Source organism: Mustela nivalis, assembly GCF_964662115.1.
Source record: "Mustela nivalis genome assembly, chromosome: 9".
Taxonomy (NCBI): Eukaryota; Metazoa; Chordata; class Mammalia; order Carnivora; family Mustelidae; genus Mustela; species Mustela nivalis.
The window spans coordinates 20,100,582-20,119,503 of NC_139028.1; the positions used below are offsets into that span (position 1 = coordinate 20,100,582).

Sequence of the window (18,922 nt, forward strand, 5' to 3'; positions counted from 1 at the left end):
AGGAACACGAGTCGAGTGGGGAACCTATAGGTACTAGATGCTCTCAGGGTCTCAGAAACTTGCTCAAGGTCACGCAGCTCATGAGGGCTGCAGAGGAAAGTCAAGTCTATCTCACTTTTTTACTACCAAGATGGGATCCCTACACTGCCTGAAGAAACAAGACATCGGTCAGGTGGTAAAGGCAGAAAACAGTGAGAAATTCCAAGCTCAGAGAGGAGACTGAGGTATGAATGGTCGGAATTGCAACCAAGCCTGGTGACCAAAGTCTCCGGGTCTTCTTCCCCAGAGGACAGGAAGAGGGGTGGGAAGAGGGACGGGAAACTGACCTCCTCTCGCTGCCAACCGCGTCAGGCCCTGACCCCGCAGCCCAGCCCCCTCTGTTCCCCTCAGTGCCCTTGCTCCTTGCAGAGTCTGGACTGTCTCCAAATCTCCAAGCCCCTTTCTCTAGCGCTTCTCCTTCATGGACTAACCCCCTGCTCCCCCTCTTTCTTCATTTACAGAAAGCAGCAAACACCAAAGACATCACAAGATGGTCTCAGAAGTCGGGAAGACGATTCATGCTCGGAGCCCACAGATACTCTGCGCACTGAGCCCCGCTGCGTGCCAGGCCCGGGGCTAAGCACGGGGGAGCCTGCAGGCAGCTGCCCTGAGCCCCTGCCTTCCGGGAGCAGGTGGTCCAGGGGAGAACAGAGCAGGAAACAGTCCACCTGAGCGCGTGGACACTCCCACAGCAGCGGGGGGAATCAGGGAGGGCGTCCTGCAGAAAGTGCTGGCAAAGCAGAGACTCGAAGGACCAGCGGGAGTTGGCAAAGGGCAAGAGTGTTCAAAGCAGAACGAGCAGCATCTGCAAAGGCTCGCAGGAAGGAAGAGCACATCTGGAGCAACCGTCTGTAGCTCAGTACGGATGAAGTATAGAGTCATGGGGGCAGGGGGTCAGGGGTGGCCAGAAATGGGGCCAAAGGATAAAGTCGGGGCTACATCTGAAAGGCATGAAGACAGAGGTCCTTCCCCTTTTCGTGCGCGTGGACACCCCAGGCAGTCTGGTGAAGCCTTTGGACCTCTTCCCAGAATCACGTCTTTAAATGCATAAAATAAAATACATAGGATTACATAGGAAGTAAATTATATTGAAGTGCCGTTATAAAAATATTTTTTAAAAACTAATTTGCGATATAGTAATATATGAGCTTTTTATTAATGCAGTAAATAATAAGTTCTAGTGGCGGGTCTAATTACACGATTTTGAAGTACTGCCGGGAGAAAACAATATTTCAAGATTAAGTGTAATAACTGTAATATGATGTAAAAATATCTGTGATTTCCATGGGTGACAAAGTCCAAGGTACTGCCAGAATTACTACGGATTCCATGCTATGGATGGGGCCTACATTTGTAATCAAAGGAGATGCTAACTCCAGTTAGAGGTTAGTAAAATTGAAGCGTTTTTTTTTTTCCCTCTGTCATCTGTGCTCATGATCCCCTGCTGGAAAGATTTGTTAAGAAATGTTCCCTTGATCCTCAGCTCTTGCAAAGTCCTGCCCATGACCGCAGCCCCGTCCTGGTCTTCGTCTCCCACCACTCGCCTGCTGGATCCTTTTCAGCCACGTCATCAGCCTTCTTGCCACTCCCAGAACATACAAAGCAGGCAGCTGCCCCAGGGCCTTTGCCCATCCTTGTCCTCCTGCTTGGATTGCTGTTCCTAGAATTATATATGTGATTCCTACCCTCTTTTAGGGAGAACTCTTTTAGAGTTCTTTTAGGACTCCATTCAAATGTTACTTTATCAGAGAGGGCTTCCCAGGCCACCCTCGGAAAATAGCAACACCCCCTTTCCCTCCGTATTCACACCCCCATTTTCCATCACACCTCTAGTGTCTGATGTTCGTATGCCTTTGTTCCTAGTGTTCCTTAGTAGCACAGACTTTGTGCTGTTCACTGCCATCTTCCCAGCACTTGGAGCAGTTCACACCAGGAGACTGTGAGTCTCCACTCCCTGCTACTCACCCAAATCCTTCAAGACCGCTATAAGACCCAGCAGCCCCGTGAAGCCTCATCACTGCCCCCCAACTTCTCTGGATACCCGTGCTCAGGGAGACAGGTTATGGAGGGTGGAAAGCATGCCTTGCCTTTCTGCATCTCCTCACTGTGCCTGGGCAGGGAGCACACATTTGTTAAGTCAGGGGGTCAAAATCTCACATCCCGGCAGGTCCAGGCGGCTATGGGAATGAACGTAGCTGTCTGGGTGACAGTGTGGAGTTCCACCTGTAATGGGCCAAAAGGTGGCCCCCCAAAACATGCATCCACTCATAATCCCCAGAACCTCTAGGTGTGTCCTTATTTGAGGGGAGAAAAGGGTCTATGCAGAAATAAAGTTAAGGATCCCAAGATAAAGAGATCTTCAGGGCACCTGGGTGACTCAGTGGGTTCAAGCCTCTGCCTTCAGCACAGGTCATGATCCCAGGGTCCTGGGATCGAGCCCCGCATCGGGCTCTCTGCTCAGCAGGGAGCCTGCTTCCTCCTCTCTCTCCGCCTGCCTCTCTGCCTACTTGTGATCTCTGTCTGTCAAATAAATGAATAAAAATCTTAAAAAAAAAAAAGAGAGAGAGAGAGAGAGAGATCCTGGATGATCAGTGTGGGGCCTGAAGGCCATCACAAATGTCCTTACAAGAAGGAGCAAAGGGAAATGACACAGACCCACAGGGAAAAGGTAACTTGATGGGAAGACAGAGGTAGACAGGGTGATGTGGCCACCAGGCCGGGAATGACCTGGCAGCCACCGGGAGCTAGAAGAGGCAAAGAACAGAGTCTCTCGTTGAACCCCGGATGAAGCACAGCCTGGGGGACTGTAGACTCCTGGTCTCCAACACTGTGGTGGGCTAAGTTTCTGTTGTACTAAGCCCCCAACTTGCAGTAATTTGTTTCAGCAGCCACAGGAGACTCACGTACTATCCTGAGGCCTACCAGACGGAAACACAGACCTCAAACTAGATCTTCCCTATTCTTTTCCATTCATTCCCGACAGCCCCCGGCCCAAAAGAAACTAAAAACCCAACCTTTCATGTGAGATCTCCTAAGTGTGGCCGGGTTCTCGCTTGCAAGCATGGAAGCCGGCCCTGGCCAACGTGTGCGGGCAATATGACTTCATTAGAAGCAGCTCGATGTGCTCACAGAATTGAGGAGAAGCTAAGAAACAAAAACTGGAAAATAGGCAGAATCCAAGGGAGAGAGAGCCTGCGAGCTCCCGACCATGCGGACGTTTGCTTAGGACACTGACGCCGCTGGCCACTGGTGGGAGCATCCCCGGCAGCGGCTGGCTCCACCTTGGAGGTCACATGGAAAGCGTGTGTCGCACGGAAGCTTGGGGCAAGCGGCGCAGTCAATGTGCACTCCCCCCTCACCCCCAACCAGAACAAGGACCGCATCAAGGGAAGCTCTGAGTACGTGCTGAGTGTTGGACATTCCCCATGGGAACAGAGGCTCCCAGCTTTGCTGTCTGGGACCCACAGTGTGAGGTGCTTTTTAGATCCCAGCCCTGCATAGAACCAGCACAGACCTGCAGCAGTAGTTATCTGACCGTGTACTCCACACGGGGACCGCTCTCTCTCCTCTCCCCTTACTTCTTCTCGTGTAGGTCTATTCCTTCCCATTCCTTCCGATCCTACCCTGTCCTCCTCCCCCCTCCACTATCATTCCTAGAGTGATGTTTATTTATGAAAGTAAGAGAAAATATCCCCCATGCCTTGAAAGACTCGGAAAATAGACCACTTAGGGACTTACTCAGAGATAGATTTTTCCCAAAATCAAAACGTAAGAATAGGCAACTTGGGATCCTTTCTAAACCGATTTCGAGGCCCGCAAAGGGGTCATAAATCACAGTTCTAAAAACACAGCACCGGAGCAACTGATTCTATTTTTAAAAAGAAGCAACCAACAGTATTTAGGACAAACAAAAACCGCTTTTGAGCTAGTCCCTGGACTGCCCGTTTATGACCTCTTCGTTAAAATCTTGATGTATTGATCAGTGGATTGACTGACTCTACTGTAGGAAGGAGGATGTGGGAAGAGCCGCTTTGGCTTAAATTTTTCATGACAGCATTAACTCTAGCATCTAGTACAGGGCCTGGCACGCAGTCGGGCACAGTCACACGGAGGAGCAGCTGAAAACGGATGGCTTTCCTCAGTTGCCTTGTCCTGTTGCAAGTCCTCCTGGAGACTTGGTGTGGCCCGTGGACAGGGACCCACATCCACAGGTGATCAGGAGCCTGGATGCACCTCTGAGCCCCGGGCCTGCTGCCTCCCCCTCCCAGGCTCCGCATATCACCACCTCCATAAACACCAGCCAGGGAATGCTTTGTTTTCCCATCAGCCAGCCTGTCCTCCCCACCCCCTCTCCTTCTCTCATCTCTCATTTGGCAGTGCTATTTGTTAAACTGCAAAAACACACAAAATCCAGCTCTGTGGCTGGGGGGGGGGGGGAGTGGGGGCGGTGGCGGTGCGCGGGGAGAGCAAGCGAAGGGAAAGGGAGAGAGGAAAGAGACGCTTTTCAACTTTGCTCTAATGTCTTCGTTAATTGAACTCATCAGCTAAAATCATTTGTGGAAATTTTTAAGAGAGAGGGGGGAGAGAGAGAGGGAGAAAGAGAAAGAACTGATCACATGCAAGAGAAATAAGTCAGATGTGAAAATCCTTCAGACTGGGAGATTGCACTATTTATTCACCCAAGTGTCCTGCTGTGTCTCTGAAACGCAGTGATTTAATGAGGTGCTGCAAAGGTATTTGTTATTAAGAAATTCTGTGTCTGCTTCTTCTCCTCTGTGTGATTAGGCCGGAGCCGGCGGAAGCTCCTACCCGGCGTGCTGTTAAAGATTTAGGAGCTGTGGCCCTCCCCATTGCTCCCCTCTTACAAGTGCCTTTAGAAATGGTTCCAAAATTAAATATTGTACAAGCCGATCAGCCTTGTTTAACGCAGATGCTGAGTGAGATTTAAAAAGAAATTAGAAAAGCATTTGTGTTAACAGATGTTCTTCCTTTTCTCTCTTGGAGCCGAGATGATTTGGGCTGGGTCCCTCCTGAGGCACGCAAGAGCCAAGAGGGATAAGCCCCAAACTGGCAGAGGGAGGGGGGCCCGGCAGGCCTGGGGGGGACACCTGGGTCCTTGGATCCTCTGCTAGTGAGGACCCGGGGTCCCTACGGGAAGGGGCAAAGCAAGCTGCCAGCCTCGCAGGCTTTTCCCCAAAGCTCCCAGATCCTGCCAGAGCCTCTCCCAAGACAAGGGCTTCAGCAGGTGCTCGCTGCAAATCTGTACCCACACAAACACCATTACCCATAGCTTCAAGAAAATCAGCAAAGGAGCCGAAATCGGTGCCCAGACTCCACCAGCCATTGACCCCAAGGATCGACAACATCCCTAGGGGCTGTAATCCAGACCCTTCATCCAGGTCAGACCTGCTCTGATCCGCCCCTCCCCATGAGTTAGACACCCTGCTCCCTTTCAGCTATGCCATCTTCTTCTTCACCCCCTGTTAGCACAGACAGACCTGTGCGAGTGTGGGTTGATGTCTCAAATCTCTCTTGAATAGACTTTTTGCTCTGTCCTCAGTTAAAACACATAGGGGCCATCCCTTACACAAAGAAAACCATCCGAGTATGTGGCCGGTCAAGGTTTCTCTCTAAGTCCCTTGCACCCACTCAGAGGACTGACCCCCACACTACCTCCCTTGAGGCGGTAACAGGAAGTAGTGGATCTGGAACTAGAATCGGGACCCCCCCCCCCAAAACTCTGTTCAATGTCCCATCTGATAAGATTCAGATATTGAGAAACAGATTGTGATGCTCTTTGCAATTTAGCTTTATTTATTGTTGTTGTTGGTGAAACACAAGGCTCAGAAAGACAGCGACTTGATCGTGATCCCATAGAACATCAGGGAAGAATCAGGCGAGAACCCGCATCCCGAAGGCCCAGCTGAGGGCTTCTCCCTGCAGTGAGTCCACGGCACCATCTACAGATGCTTACGGAATGCCTGCTGCTGGCCAGGCTCTGTGCAAGGTGCTGGGGCTATGTGGGGAACAAGCCAGACCCTCAAGGAGGCCCCTGTTTGTCAGAAGAAATAGACATTGAACAAATTATTGCAGATATACTGAAAAAAGGACTTCCAAGAGGAGTATGGGGCTCGTGGGAGTGTATAAGAAGAGAAACAGGACAAGTCTGGACTCCACTGCCCCCAAGGGAAGACAATGAACAAGCAATGTGTTTCACCGCCACCAAGAAACCAACTGCAGACAGACAGCAGCTGCTGGCTGTCCCTTTTACCCTGGGGCATCCTTGCTCTGTTCAGCTAGCTCCGAAGGCAGCAATCCTTCTTAGTCATCCTGCCAACCCCTGCCCCGTCACTTGTGGAGCACTGCCCCATCCTTTTCCCCACCTCCAAACATGGGTAGAGAGTAATGACCTCCACCTTCCCCCCCGCACTATCAACACAACCAGCCCCTTCTTCTCGGAAGCCCCAGCTCTGCCTGCCCATCTCAGAAGCAAGAAGAAAGACAAGCTAAAAGGAGAACCAGGCAACTTCCTAATTAACACTCTTGGAAACAGCCAGACCTCCCCCTGCACACAAATGAAGAGAGTCGCCCACAGCCACAAAGACTCTTTTTCTCCTCGTTTGCTGGGTAGAGGCTTTGCGGCGGACTGAGCAACCGGCAGAGGGAGGGGGCGTGCTGAATGAATGTGGCTCTTGGCCGGGCTGGGAGGGGTAGGGGTATGAACCGCGGTGGTCCAGGCCTGGGCAAGCTCCCCACTGCTCGTCCGCACAGTGAAGAGCGAGTCCAGCGTAATCCGGTCCCTGCCGGCTCACTTCTCATACCTGGTCTCCTCCTTTTGGAGGTTCCGCTGTGGAGGTCAGCTGATTATGCCCTATACCTCCTCCTGCCACTTCCTCTAAAATGCCCCCTCGTACATCAGCATCACCAAGAGACCTTCAGTTTGGTTCCAGAGTGCCCCTCCTAGAGACTCTGACTCAGCTGGTCTTGGTGAGACCAAGTTGTGCCTCGGTCCCTTTCAGGTGTTTTAATGGCCAAACAGGACCAAGAATAGTACCCAGCAAGTCAGTGGGACTGGAACGCTCCCCTAGAGGCAGAGGAGACCCTTCTGGGCTACTCTCTTCAGGTCCTACTACAGAGCCCTCCAAAGTCCAGCAATAGTGCCCAGGGCAGGGAGGTTATAGCTAGCATTGTGACTTTTTTTTTAGATTTTATTTACTTATTTGACAGAGAGATCACAAGTAGGCAGAGAGGCAGGCAGAGAGAGAGAGGGGGAAGCAGCCTCCCTGCCGAGCAGAGAGCCCGATGCGGGGCTCGATCCCAGGACCCTGAGACCATGACCTGAGCTGAAGGCAGAAACTTAACCAACTGAGCCACCCAGGCGCCCCATCATTGTGACTTTCAGGCTCTAGCTGTGCCCTTCGGCTGATCTAGACCACCTCCTCCTCCAAGCTCCTTCTTCTTCAAAGACCCCTGCCACAATCCCCACCCCAACCAGTCTTTGCACAGCGATCAGCACGTACATCCCGTGTTACCCTTAGTGCCCCTCTCCTGTCTCCTCCCGTGCAGCTAGCTGTGGAAACATGTGCACCCCCCCGCAGACCGCAACTTCTTTAGGGGAACAACTGTACCCTCCTTCCACCAAGGCCTCGCACAATGCTTCAAATGTAAGAGAGGTTCAGAGTCCTTAGTTGGGAAAATTATAGTCTCACCCACAAAATGGCTAGAGAACCATATAAACTCTCTATATTTCAGGTACAGGAGAAAAGAAGGAAAGACTTAGCTTAGGAGTCAGAAGCGTAGAACCCTCATCCCACCTCTGTAAAGTTCGGGCAAACCTGTAAGATCTCTGGGCCCCCAGAGATACAGGTTTTTGTGTCTATAGAAGGAGGTGGTCGCACTCGCCCACCTCGAAGCTGCTTCGTACTCCGTGTTGCTCACGCGGAGCCTCTACCTGCCGCTAGGCTTTCAAAGAAGCAGCCTCGGCTCCTTGTTGCCGGAAGAGTCAGCGCACGAGCACAATCAGTGTTTTGCACGTTTTCAGCCTGAGACAGGACTGGAACCGTACCAGGACGCTTGGGTGTGGGGGCTCCCTCTCCTTCTGGAAAGATGCAAACGCACACCGACACACTCTCATCCAGCACGTCTCCTTTTGTCAACTCAGCTTCCGCCCTGGTGTTTTACAAGATCCAGGAAGGCGCCAAAGCTATACCAATGTCGTCTTCGGCACAGACCAGAACAGACGTGTACCAAAAACTCTGCCAGGTGGCATTACGTGGAAAAGTCCACGATGCACACTCTTGCACAGCTAAAGGGCAAAGCCTTTATCTGGAAGAGGAAAGGAAAACAAACGAACAAACGTGTTTTTCTGCTAGTCAGTATCTGCTGGTTCAGCTTCCCTCCCACTGGGAATTCCTGGAGCTACAGACTGAGAGAGAGGACGGTGGTGGCAGCCGGTTCAGAGATGAAGAGCCTGTCCGGAAGGTGCTCCTTGCTTCCCCGCAGTTGCTCCCTCCTGTTTTCACAGGAGTAGAACCCAAGTCCTGACTTCTAACTAGGCAGCCAGCTAAAACATGACATCTTCCAACCTCCCATTTAACTAGCGTGGCCACAGGTTAAATTCTGGCCAGTGAAACAGAAGTGTTGTGTCAAACTTCCAGAATATCTTCTAAAAGGGAAGGGCCTCCTCCTTGCAGCTGCTGGATGTGATGGCTGGAGCTCGAGGAGCCATCTAGGACTATGAGGTGACCTTGAGAAGGAAGCCACACACGGCAAAATGGCAACACAGAGAGTCTTGGTTCCTAACGCTATGGAGTCATACCTTCTTCTGACGTCTTTTAAAGCTGATTTGCTTGTTTCCGATTTATTTTACATCAGGGAGTGAGGCCATTGTTTTGGAGGGTATCTGTTACTCACAACCAAACCTAGTCCTGATCAATGCCACAGATGAAGTGGACAGAAAGCTGAACAGGGAGCAAAGGTACCCGTTCCTGGCCTCAGCCTGCCACCAGAGATGGCTATGGCCTTGGGTCCATCCCTAAGTCTCTGGGCCTAAGCTTTCATGATCTGTAAAATAGGTGCAGAAGGGAAAGGGAGTAAACTACATAGTTTCAAAGATCCATTCGGTTTTGTACAAATCAAAACCACAAAGAGATACCACCTCCTACCTGTCAGAATGGTTAAAATCAACAACACAAGAAACAACAGGTGTCAGTGAGGCTGTGGAGAGAGGGGAGCCGTCGGGCACTGCTGGTGGGAATGCAAGCTGGTGCAGCCACTCTGGAAAACAGTGGAGCTTCCATAAAAAAGTTAAAAATAGAGCTACCCTACCAGCCGGCAATTACACTACTAGGTATTTACACCAAAGGATACAAAAACACTCATTCAAAGGAATACATGCACTCGATGTCTACAGCAAAATTATCTACAATAACCAACTCACAGAAACAGCCCGAATGTCCACTGATTGATGAATAAATAAAGAAAATGTGGTGTGCGCGCACGCATGCGTACACACACACACACACACACAATGGAATATTACTGAGCCATAAAAAGAATGAAATCTTGCCATTTACCATGACATGGATGGAGCGAGATAGTAGTATGATTAGCAATAATGATGAATAATATTAAGCAATAATAAATGAAAGCAATAGTAATGCAAATAAATGAGTCAGAGAAAGATAAATACCATGATTCCATTCCTATGTGGAATTTAAGAAACAGAACAAATGAGCCAAGGGAAAGAGAGAGAGAGAGGCAAACCAAGAAACAGACTCCTAACTATAGAGAACAAACGTATGGTCACCAGAGGGGAGGTACCGGGAGGGGGGAACAGGGGATGGGGAGAAAGGAGGGCCCTTGTGATGAGCACCAGGTCTTGTATGGAAGTGTTGATTCATGAAATTGTACACCTGAACTTAATATTATACAGTATGTCAACTAACTGAAATTTAAATAAAAACTGTAAAAAAAAAAAAAAAGTCCATTCCATTTCCAAACCAGACACTTCTGTTAGATTTCAAGATGGCTCTGTGACTTAAAATTGACCAGTTAGGAACCCAGAAAAAGAGTCCCCAGTCACCAGAGAGGGCATCTTTAATCAGCAGGGGTGTCGTGAATACCAAAGTGTCACTGAGGACACTCAAGAAACCCAAGACCACAGACTGTGAAATCTCACTTCAAATCGCAGTGCCATGATTTACAACCCTGCGACCTTGGACAAGTCACCTACCCTCATCCTTCCATTGGGACAAACAATATAGTACATTTCAGGGACACGGGATAGATTCACGGAGGTGTAAACACTGAGCTCGCCAAAGGTACCAAAGCGACACAGTAAATCTAGGTAGATTTTGCCAAAGCAAACGGGGTGCCTGGAATGGCCTCTGTCTTCACGCATTGCCCTGATGAGAGCCCGATCCCCGTGGCGTCCACACGAAGCCATGTGAATCAGGAAGGCAGTCCCGGTTCCATTTCTCTCCATCATGGAAAAGAAGTGGGAGGATCACCAGAAGAGAAAGAAGGATAAAACAGAGGAGCCGAGATCTGGGTTTTGAGCACTTCAGCAAGAAAACAAGTATCGTTATTGGCTCTGGACAGTGTGCCAATCAGCCACGAAATTACCGGTTTCTCTCTCCTCCCAGAAGGGCCTCCCGGGCTGCGCACAAAAGCTGCCGAAGGAACGTCGGGGGGCCGGAGAATAAAAGCCCTCTCTGCCAAGCACAGGCTGATTTGCAATGCATGGCTTTAGCACCATTTCCCAACTCTGCAGCCGCACAAAGGCATTTCTGTCCCGATTTGCGAGTTTAATAGTTTCTATTTCCTACACCTTGCATTCATAATGCATCCTCGCACCATGGGCTTGGGCTGGGGGCCTGCCTCAGGCCTACGGGCACGTCAGCTGCCCTCTCCAGGGCCCGGGGCTGGGAAACCATTTATTAGACAATTTAGCATCTTCTGAGGATGCAGCAACAGAAGGCAGGCCGCCTGACCTCCTTGAAATGTGCCTCTTGTAATCACCTTGCCCTTCGTGACCCTTTGCCCCATTTCTTTAATTTATTTATTCCACGCAGCACCTGCTAATGCTAGGCATTGTCCTGCCCACTCTAAAACCTGACTTCTATCAGGTGCAGCATGATTCCTCAGTGCAGCATGGCACTGAGGGGCTGACACGTCCAGAGAGTGGAGGAGAACGGGATTCAATGTGCGAAGTGCACTTGACCATAACTCTGTGTGGGCTGGCACCATATCCATTTAGACGCACTCTTGATATCTCTAGCACTTAACAATATCTGCACATAATAAGCGCACAATCAGATGTGATGACTAGTGAGTGAAAATACATGGATATCAAGACCTATAAGTATAATGAAAAGAGATTTTGTTTGTTGGGTTTTATTTTGTTTGGCATGGGCAGGGAGGAGAGGGGCAGAAGGAGGGTCCATGTCCTGAGAGATCTAGAAGTCAAGGGAGTCGTGTGGCTGATGCTGGAGGTGCCCAGTTAGTGTGATGGCACAGAAGGAAGCCTCCAAGAAAAGTGTGTCTGCAGAGGCACGAGAGTCTGGGGACTGGAGCAAGGGACTGGGACAGGAGAGCAAGCTAGAGAAGTAAGCTACCTACTCACCCAAGGCCTTGCTCCCAGGCCAAGCCAGGACAGAGAATGACATCAGACAAACCTAAGTGTGGGTCCCAGCTCCGTCACTTACCAGCTGTGTGACCTTGGTCAATATATCAAGCCTCGCTGAGCCTCAGTTTCCTGTTCCGTAAAACGCAGTCACCAGAAACACTCGCCTGCTAGCATCAGTGCAAAGGTGACAAGGGACAGTGAGGTGCGGAGGACACAAAGCTGAGGCGATTCATTAGGTCTTGGGTGGAAGCCGCATCTGCATTTCCCGGGGATCCTGCCAGTTCTGATTCAGGTGGTTCGGAGACTGGGCAAAAAAGCAAGGCCCATCGTGGACTCCCATGGCCCCTTTCCTCTCGGGCTTTAGCAGGCTCCAGCTGGCGGACCAGCGTCTCTTACAGAGACTTCTCCACTTTGCTTCTCTCTACCAAGAGCCCAGGCACAAAGCTAAAATCCAGGATTGAGTCCTTTACTAGCCTCTTCTCGCTGAACTAGCAGCTTATCCGAGGGTCTTCAATTCCCTCAGTCACTTGAGAACAGGCGCTGTTGCCTCTTCAACTCTGCACCCCAACGCTCAGAATCGTGTTCTAGCACATAGTAGGTGCTCCAAGAATGTTGCTAAGCAAATGAATACAATCGGTAAACCTAGGATAATTATCCCTATTTTACAGAGCTGTACATGATGTCTAGTGGGAAAGAAAAGCCTGTTGTTAGAAGCACAAGGAGGCGTTCATATCTGCATTGTTCCCCTCTGGTCGCTTTCCTCTCCATCTCAAAACATCTGACGCCATATACAAAGTTGGTCGCAGGAAAGCCAGGGGGTGAATGGAGAAGAGAGTACTGGGGAACAAGTCCTAGGTCAAGATCTGTAATAGTCAGCTCAGGCTGCCATAACAAAACACCAGAGCCTGCATGGCTTAAGAAACAGAAATCTCTTTTCTTACCATTCCAGAGGCCAGAAGTCCAAGATCAAGGCGCCATCAGGGTTGGTTTCAGGGAAGACCTCTCTTCCTGGCTTGCACACGGTCACCTTCTTGCCACATCCTCATACAGCTTTTCTCTGCATGCAACTAGAGACAGAGAGATCTCTGGTCTCTCTTCCCTCATGATGCCTTGTAACACTTATTAATTCCCTCAAGGTCCTATCTCCAAATACAGTCATACTAGGGGTTAGGACTGTAACATATGAATTTGAGGAAAGGAGACACAATTCAGTCCATAAGGAGTGGGGAAGGTTCTGGAATTGATCTGGTTTGGGATCTGCCCCCTGTAACCTGTATTGCAGCAGAATGTCAGAAGTGGCAATGACATCAATCCCAGGTCTCATCAACTCATCAGTTGACCCTGCCACTATTTTTTTTTAAGATTTTATTTATGTATTTATTTGAGAGAGAGTAGAGGGGGGAAGATGGAGAGGGCACAGGTGACTCCCTGCTAAGCTCCATCCCAGGACCCTGGGATCATGACCTAAGCAGAAGGCAGATGCCCAGCCTACTGAGCCACCCTGGCGCCCCCTCACCCATCCCTAGTTCTTTATATGAGCATTCTCAATTGGCCTTTTCTCAGCCCGAACTGTATGCACAAAGATCTAGTGACCCACCCAGGTTCCAATTCCTGGTTTGCTAACCTTGACCTCATACCAGAAACGAAAGGACCCACCCACCCCTTTGATTTTGGCAACACTCATCAGGATCAATTAGACTGTGTTGCAATTACCATGAATTCCAAAATTTCAGTCACTTAAGACAAGCCATTTACTTCTTACTCATCTCCATACCCACACCATCATTCAGGGACCCAGGCTACTGTAAGTTCCAAGACATTGTGACATCACCAGGATTTTCCAAAAATTTCTCAGGATTTTCTAAGGAGAGAGAGAGAGAGACAAAACATGGAGAAAAATGCATGCCAACTCTTTGCCAACTCTTAAACACTCACACATCTCTTCTGGCTACACTCCATTAGCCAGAACTAGCCTCACAATACTGATTAATTCTTCCACGTGAACAAGAAAGGGAAGATATTTGGAAATATTGGTGAGCACTAGTAATGTCTATCAAACTCCTCCCTTCAGGTAAGTGACACTCCTAATAACCATAACACCTCCCTCTGCAGCCAGGAGAGCCTCCACATTCCCTTCTCCTTCCCCTCTAGGGATTGGAATATGTACTTGCACTTTCTCAGTGTATGCACCCAACAACAGGCGAAAAGCCAACTGTTCCTCCTGAGCTAATAACTTCACCATTTCTCTACTGTGGTTCCCAGCAATGCAAAGGGGTGACTTTCCAACCCTTATCTGTCCAGAAACTGAAAGCACCTCGGCCCACCCATACAGACCACTGCTCTGTCATCTCTTACAGCAAGGTGCCCAGGACCAACATCACTGCTAGCTTGCCACCACCCCCACTCCCCATGACAGTCCACGCTGGAGAGCACTTACATCCACCAGTGTTCCCCCTCCTTCTAAGCCCCAGCCCCACACAAAGATAAATAATTCAAGCCCAGACAGGCTGCCATGCTGCTGCCATGCTGGGGATTTAGTGCACACATCGCTCGTGCTCTTCTTGCCGCCACAAGAAAAATTACAAATTGATCCACAGGACCTGACTCTCTGCCCATACTTCTCCTGGGCCGCTGCTGCTTCTCTCTGTAAGTAATGGCTGAGCTGGTGACAGCGGGATTTAAGTCAGGGAGTGGGGGTGGTAAGCTGAGAGTCTAAGAAGAGTGGACCATGGGAGGAGGAGGGGTTGCAGAGCTGAGCCTTGACCATGACACAGAAGGGTGAGCGTCTCAGCCAAGAGTCCCCATGGAGAAATAAGGCAGGTGCCCTGTGGCTCAGTGGGCAGTCTTAGTCTTCTGTCTCCCTTAAAGTAAGAACCAAAAATACCAATAGGAGCCACCAGTCATGGAGCCTTTATTATACGCTAAGCACTATTCTAAGTGCCTTTTGTGCAACAGTTCACTTGAATTAATTAGAACTGGGCTCATCCCGGAGTGACAGTTACCCCAAAATAAAAGTGGTTTAAGTAAGATGTTTGTTTTCGCTTCCAAGTTCAGCACTGAGGGCTAGTGTGCCCATCACAGCGTTCAGAACCCAGGCTCCTTCTATCTTGCTGCTCTGCCTGTGTGGCCTCCACTTCCAAAGTCACTTTCTACTCCAAGATGACTACTGTTCCAGCTCCAGTCACTCCACCTGAATTCCAGCCAGAAGGAAGGAAGCAGGGGGAAGATGAGACCCTGATCCTTCCCTTTAAGGCACTTCTAGAAGCTGCATGAACTTGAATTCCATTGACCTAACCTTGGCCATGTGACCACAAACATAAGGGATCCTGGGAAATGTAGTCTTGAATCCAGGCACCACGTGGTCAGCTGACATTGGAGAGCTTTATTGCTGAAGAAGGAGAGAAAATGGCTGAGGAACCACCAGCAGTACCAGGCACCTCCTTCATTTGACCACTCTGAGAGCTAGTACTCTTACTAAATAAATGCCCTTTATAGATGGGGGAACCGGCAGACAAAATGTTTGCATGAAATTCCCTAATCCAAAACATTCTTATCTTTCAAGTTCCTTACTAAACATTAATGACTTTCGGCCTCATATTCATATTAAATGTTTATTTCTCAGGCTACACGAGAGGCTAGGAGCTCCTGGAAGGCAGTGCTGTACATTTGAGCCATCTCTCACTCCCTGGTACCTAACACCGTGCCTGGTATAAAGGGGACTTTCAGCAAGTAGACGTTTATCATATCAGATAAAATCTAGTCCTTTCTTCTGCTCTGTCATCCTCACCCTCATTATCAAAAACCTATTAATTGCCTGTTACACCCACTTAGCACTCCGCCACTCAAGATAAACAGACATGGCATCCGCTGTCCAGGAATTTATAGTCTAAATTTGGGGATTTAACATGCAAAGATAACATCCACCTCTTTCCTCACCCTGTTACCTAGGGAAGAGAAAACCTGCTCTCCTGTTGGAGGAGCTCCCTGTGGGCTTTCTAGCCAGGAGGCTGGAAACTCCTGCCTCCCCAGGGGAAGAGACGCAGGGCTGCACCCAAGAATATAAAACAGCTGCTCGGCATCCTTTGCGGCCCCACCGCCCCCACAAGCTGACGAGGCTGAGCAGTTCAAGCAGAGTTCAGCTCAAGTGACTTCCTCATCACCCCACTCTTAGCCCATCCTCTGCGGCATTTGCAATTTCTCTGCTCCGGGGGTCAAGTCTCCAGTGTGCCCTCCCTGAGTAATTGTGAAATTATTATGGTTGGTGATTTTAATTTAAATTGGATGGAGAAATGTCATACTGCGGTCGACTCATTTGCTATGGATTTTCACTTAACCAAATTGATTAGTCAACCAACTAGACTTAACTTGAGAGTTGTAATCATTCATTATTAGATCTCATTTTTCCCAACGCACCCAGATGATGTCAAGAAATTAAAACTGCAGCAAAAACTTCAGCAATGTCTTCTCATCAAGGCCTGGGGTCTGCCAGAAAGGCCCCAGAAATGGAACAGACTGCGGATTTCTGTGAGGAACCACCAGGGCCGAGATCGTAGTGCTGCCCTAGAAGAATGGCCAATAGAAAAGAGGTGGGAGTTTCTGGGGAGGAAAGCAGGCCATGGTTAGACGGGCTTTCACACCTCCCGTTCCCACGCACCAGACCTCTGCTCATCCTTTAAGAGCCATCTCAAATGGTACTTCTTGGCTTCCCAAATGCATGCCAGGACTTCCCATTTTTTCTGCTCCCATAGCACATCCCTATCTGTAGGGATTAGAACATTTTCATGTAATGATTTTTTAAATATCTTTTCTACACTGAAGCTCCTTAAGGTCAAGGTCAGGTTTTATCCAAGAGTGTACCCCAGCTCCTATTACTGTCTTAGCACACAGTGGGCACTTGGTAAATGTCTCTCTATGGATTGAATGAGTGAAAAATGGTCTAAAGATAATAGCGTGGTTAAGCCCTGGGATGGATTCTATGGGCAAAGCAAAGTCCACCATGGATTCTTGCAACTGCCCCGAAGTGAGAGACGTGGCTCAGCTCCTCAGCTATGAATCAAACCTCCGACTTCAGAGCAGACCTTATGCTGAGCATGACTCACCTGTACGCTCTGACTGCCAGTAAAGTTAATGTGATTGTCAATTGCTTTGCTAACACTAATGGATATATCCAGAAAAAAGCGCCTGTCACTCCACTTCTGGACAGGCCAATCCTATAACATCACTTAGGAGGACATTGCAGACCGAGATCTGGAAAAAGAGGTCCCCTATGGTCAGGGCTGCCTTGTGGGTGTTTAACCTGTACAACCACTCAGAAGGGTCCCAATGTCATCTTGATATTTCTAATAATTTTCAAACACAGAGCTCTGCATTCTCATTTTGCACTGGGGGCTCACACAAAGAAGGTAGCTGGTCCTACAAACAGTGGAGGGACCTGAAACCATGTCATATTAGAAACAGCTGAGGAACCTGGGGAGTTTTGCCTGGAGAAAGGAAGCCTCGGTGGGGACAGAGTAACACATGTCTATAAACATCCACGTGGGAGAAGAACAAGACCACCCAGGTGCTACCCCAGAGGACAGAACCAGAACCACCAGGCTGAGGCAGGCTCATTTAGGTTTGGTGTTGGTGTTGGTGTTGGTGGGCTAGGGGCAGGGGAGAACTTGGCATTGGTGGGAACTATTTGAAAAGACACGGGGGGGAGGTGATGTGCAGTCCACGGTCAGAGGTTTTAAACCAATACTGTATTTGGCAAAGATTGATGCAGAGGCAGAGGATAAAAAGCCAGATGGGGGTTGGACGGACGGATTCATAAAATCCCTTCCGGTGCTTTGATTCTATGCTTCCTGGGTCAGGCGATCCCTTTTCCAAAGCAGAGTAGGGACAACTGGAAGAGAATGAAGAGGAGGAGGAGAAAGTGAAGGGCGGTGCAGGGGGAGAATTTACTGTCCGGGGGTTAGTAGATGCAGACCTAAGACCCTTGATTTGTAACAACTACAGCCAGAGGTGAAAAGACGTGGCTTCGCAGTTGACCATCCCTCCGAGGTCTTTCTCGGCAGTCTTCCCTTCTGTCTTGGAGAAGGTCTAGCTTCCATAGGCAGTGTTACCTGGATAACGGGTCAGCACTTTCTAGCCCACCAACAGCCAACAAATACCCCCCAGGTGGATTTAATCCCCCAATCAGGGGGTGGTCAGGGGGGCTGAGCAGGAGCTAGGGATGGCTACAGAGGAGTTAAGTCGGTGATCAACCCTCAAACTTGCCCCAAGTGGCTCTGATCCAGGAAGATCCAGGGAGTCTCAGCACATGAAAAATAAGTTCCGGGCCAACTGCTTCCTTCCTGGCTCTTGGAATCATTTTTCTAGGCCTGCTGTCTGCTCACCCCAAGGGAGCTATTCATTAATGAGGGTGAGAAATGCCTAAATTACGCCTCTGGTTCATGTCCAGCTCGTTCAGAAAGTAAGAAAGTGAGATAACTCACTCCTGCATCTTTTTGGTGATTATCACCCACTCATTTCCCGTTTCCACACAGAGAGACCACTGACCATGAGACCAAAACTGCACATGCGCCCTCAACTCTGCATCCCACCCCTGACCCTCGGACCTCTCCTCTTCGTTACTATTGTCCTTATCGATGGATCTCTGTGTCCCCTCCCCTCAGCTCCTACCAGGGCACCTGTCTTGGTCTGGTTAGGAGATGGACAACATTGAACCCAAGCGCTGTTCCTTTCCCTGGAGAGCGGCTTCCTGCTCGCAGGCTGCAGGGGATTGGCAGTGCTGGGCGTCCCTCCTCCTCTCCCTACCCTGCCCGCCCGCCACCACCTCCAACTTCAGATGGGCTCTGAAAACTGCCACCGTTTTGGGGAGAGCAGAAGGCAGGGAGGAAGGGGTGCTAACATCTCCAAAAAAGCTTTTAACAGAGACCATCATTTCCCTCCAAGAATCAATGCATTTTAATTCATACTAAGATATTTGTCTGCTGCTCCGTTCCTTCGAGGCGTAGAGACACGTTTAACAAAACAAGTCAGCCTCGCGTGGAGACAAACGCGCCAGCTTCTCCCTGAAATTACTGGAAGTTCATTTTCAAAAGCCGTCCTGTTTTCTGGGAATCAATGCATATCAACTAAAATCAATAGTTTCTCCGTGCGGATGGGCTGAGACACCAAACTGATGTAGCGTTCCAGTGCATTTGTATCCAAATCTAGACGTTCTCAACAAGTCAATGAATTTAAGCGCCTGCCAGTGTCTTTTCACTTAAA

General features: G+C 49.5%; 2 long non-coding RNA genes across 2 annotated transcripts; one reads left to right on the forward strand and one right to left on the reverse strand.

The window, feature by feature from the left end:
* Nucleotides 1-5,970: 5,970 nt before the first annotated feature.
* On the reverse strand, nt 5,971-13,446 carry LOC309840913. The gene is made up of 3 exons (XR_014298861.1): nt 13,382-13,446; nt 12,610-12,735; nt 5,971-6,091 (listed from the first exon to the last, which is right to left on the reverse strand). It is a non-coding gene; the product is annotated as an uncharacterized lncRNA (long non-coding RNA).
* Nucleotides 13,447-13,556: 110 nt separating this feature from the next.
* LOC309840481 lies at nt 13,557-15,251 on the forward strand. The gene is made up of 3 exons (XR_014298621.1): nt 13,557-13,739; nt 14,266-14,314; nt 14,718-15,251. It is a non-coding gene; the product is annotated as an uncharacterized lncRNA (long non-coding RNA).
* Nucleotides 15,252-18,922: the final 3,671 nt, after the last annotated feature.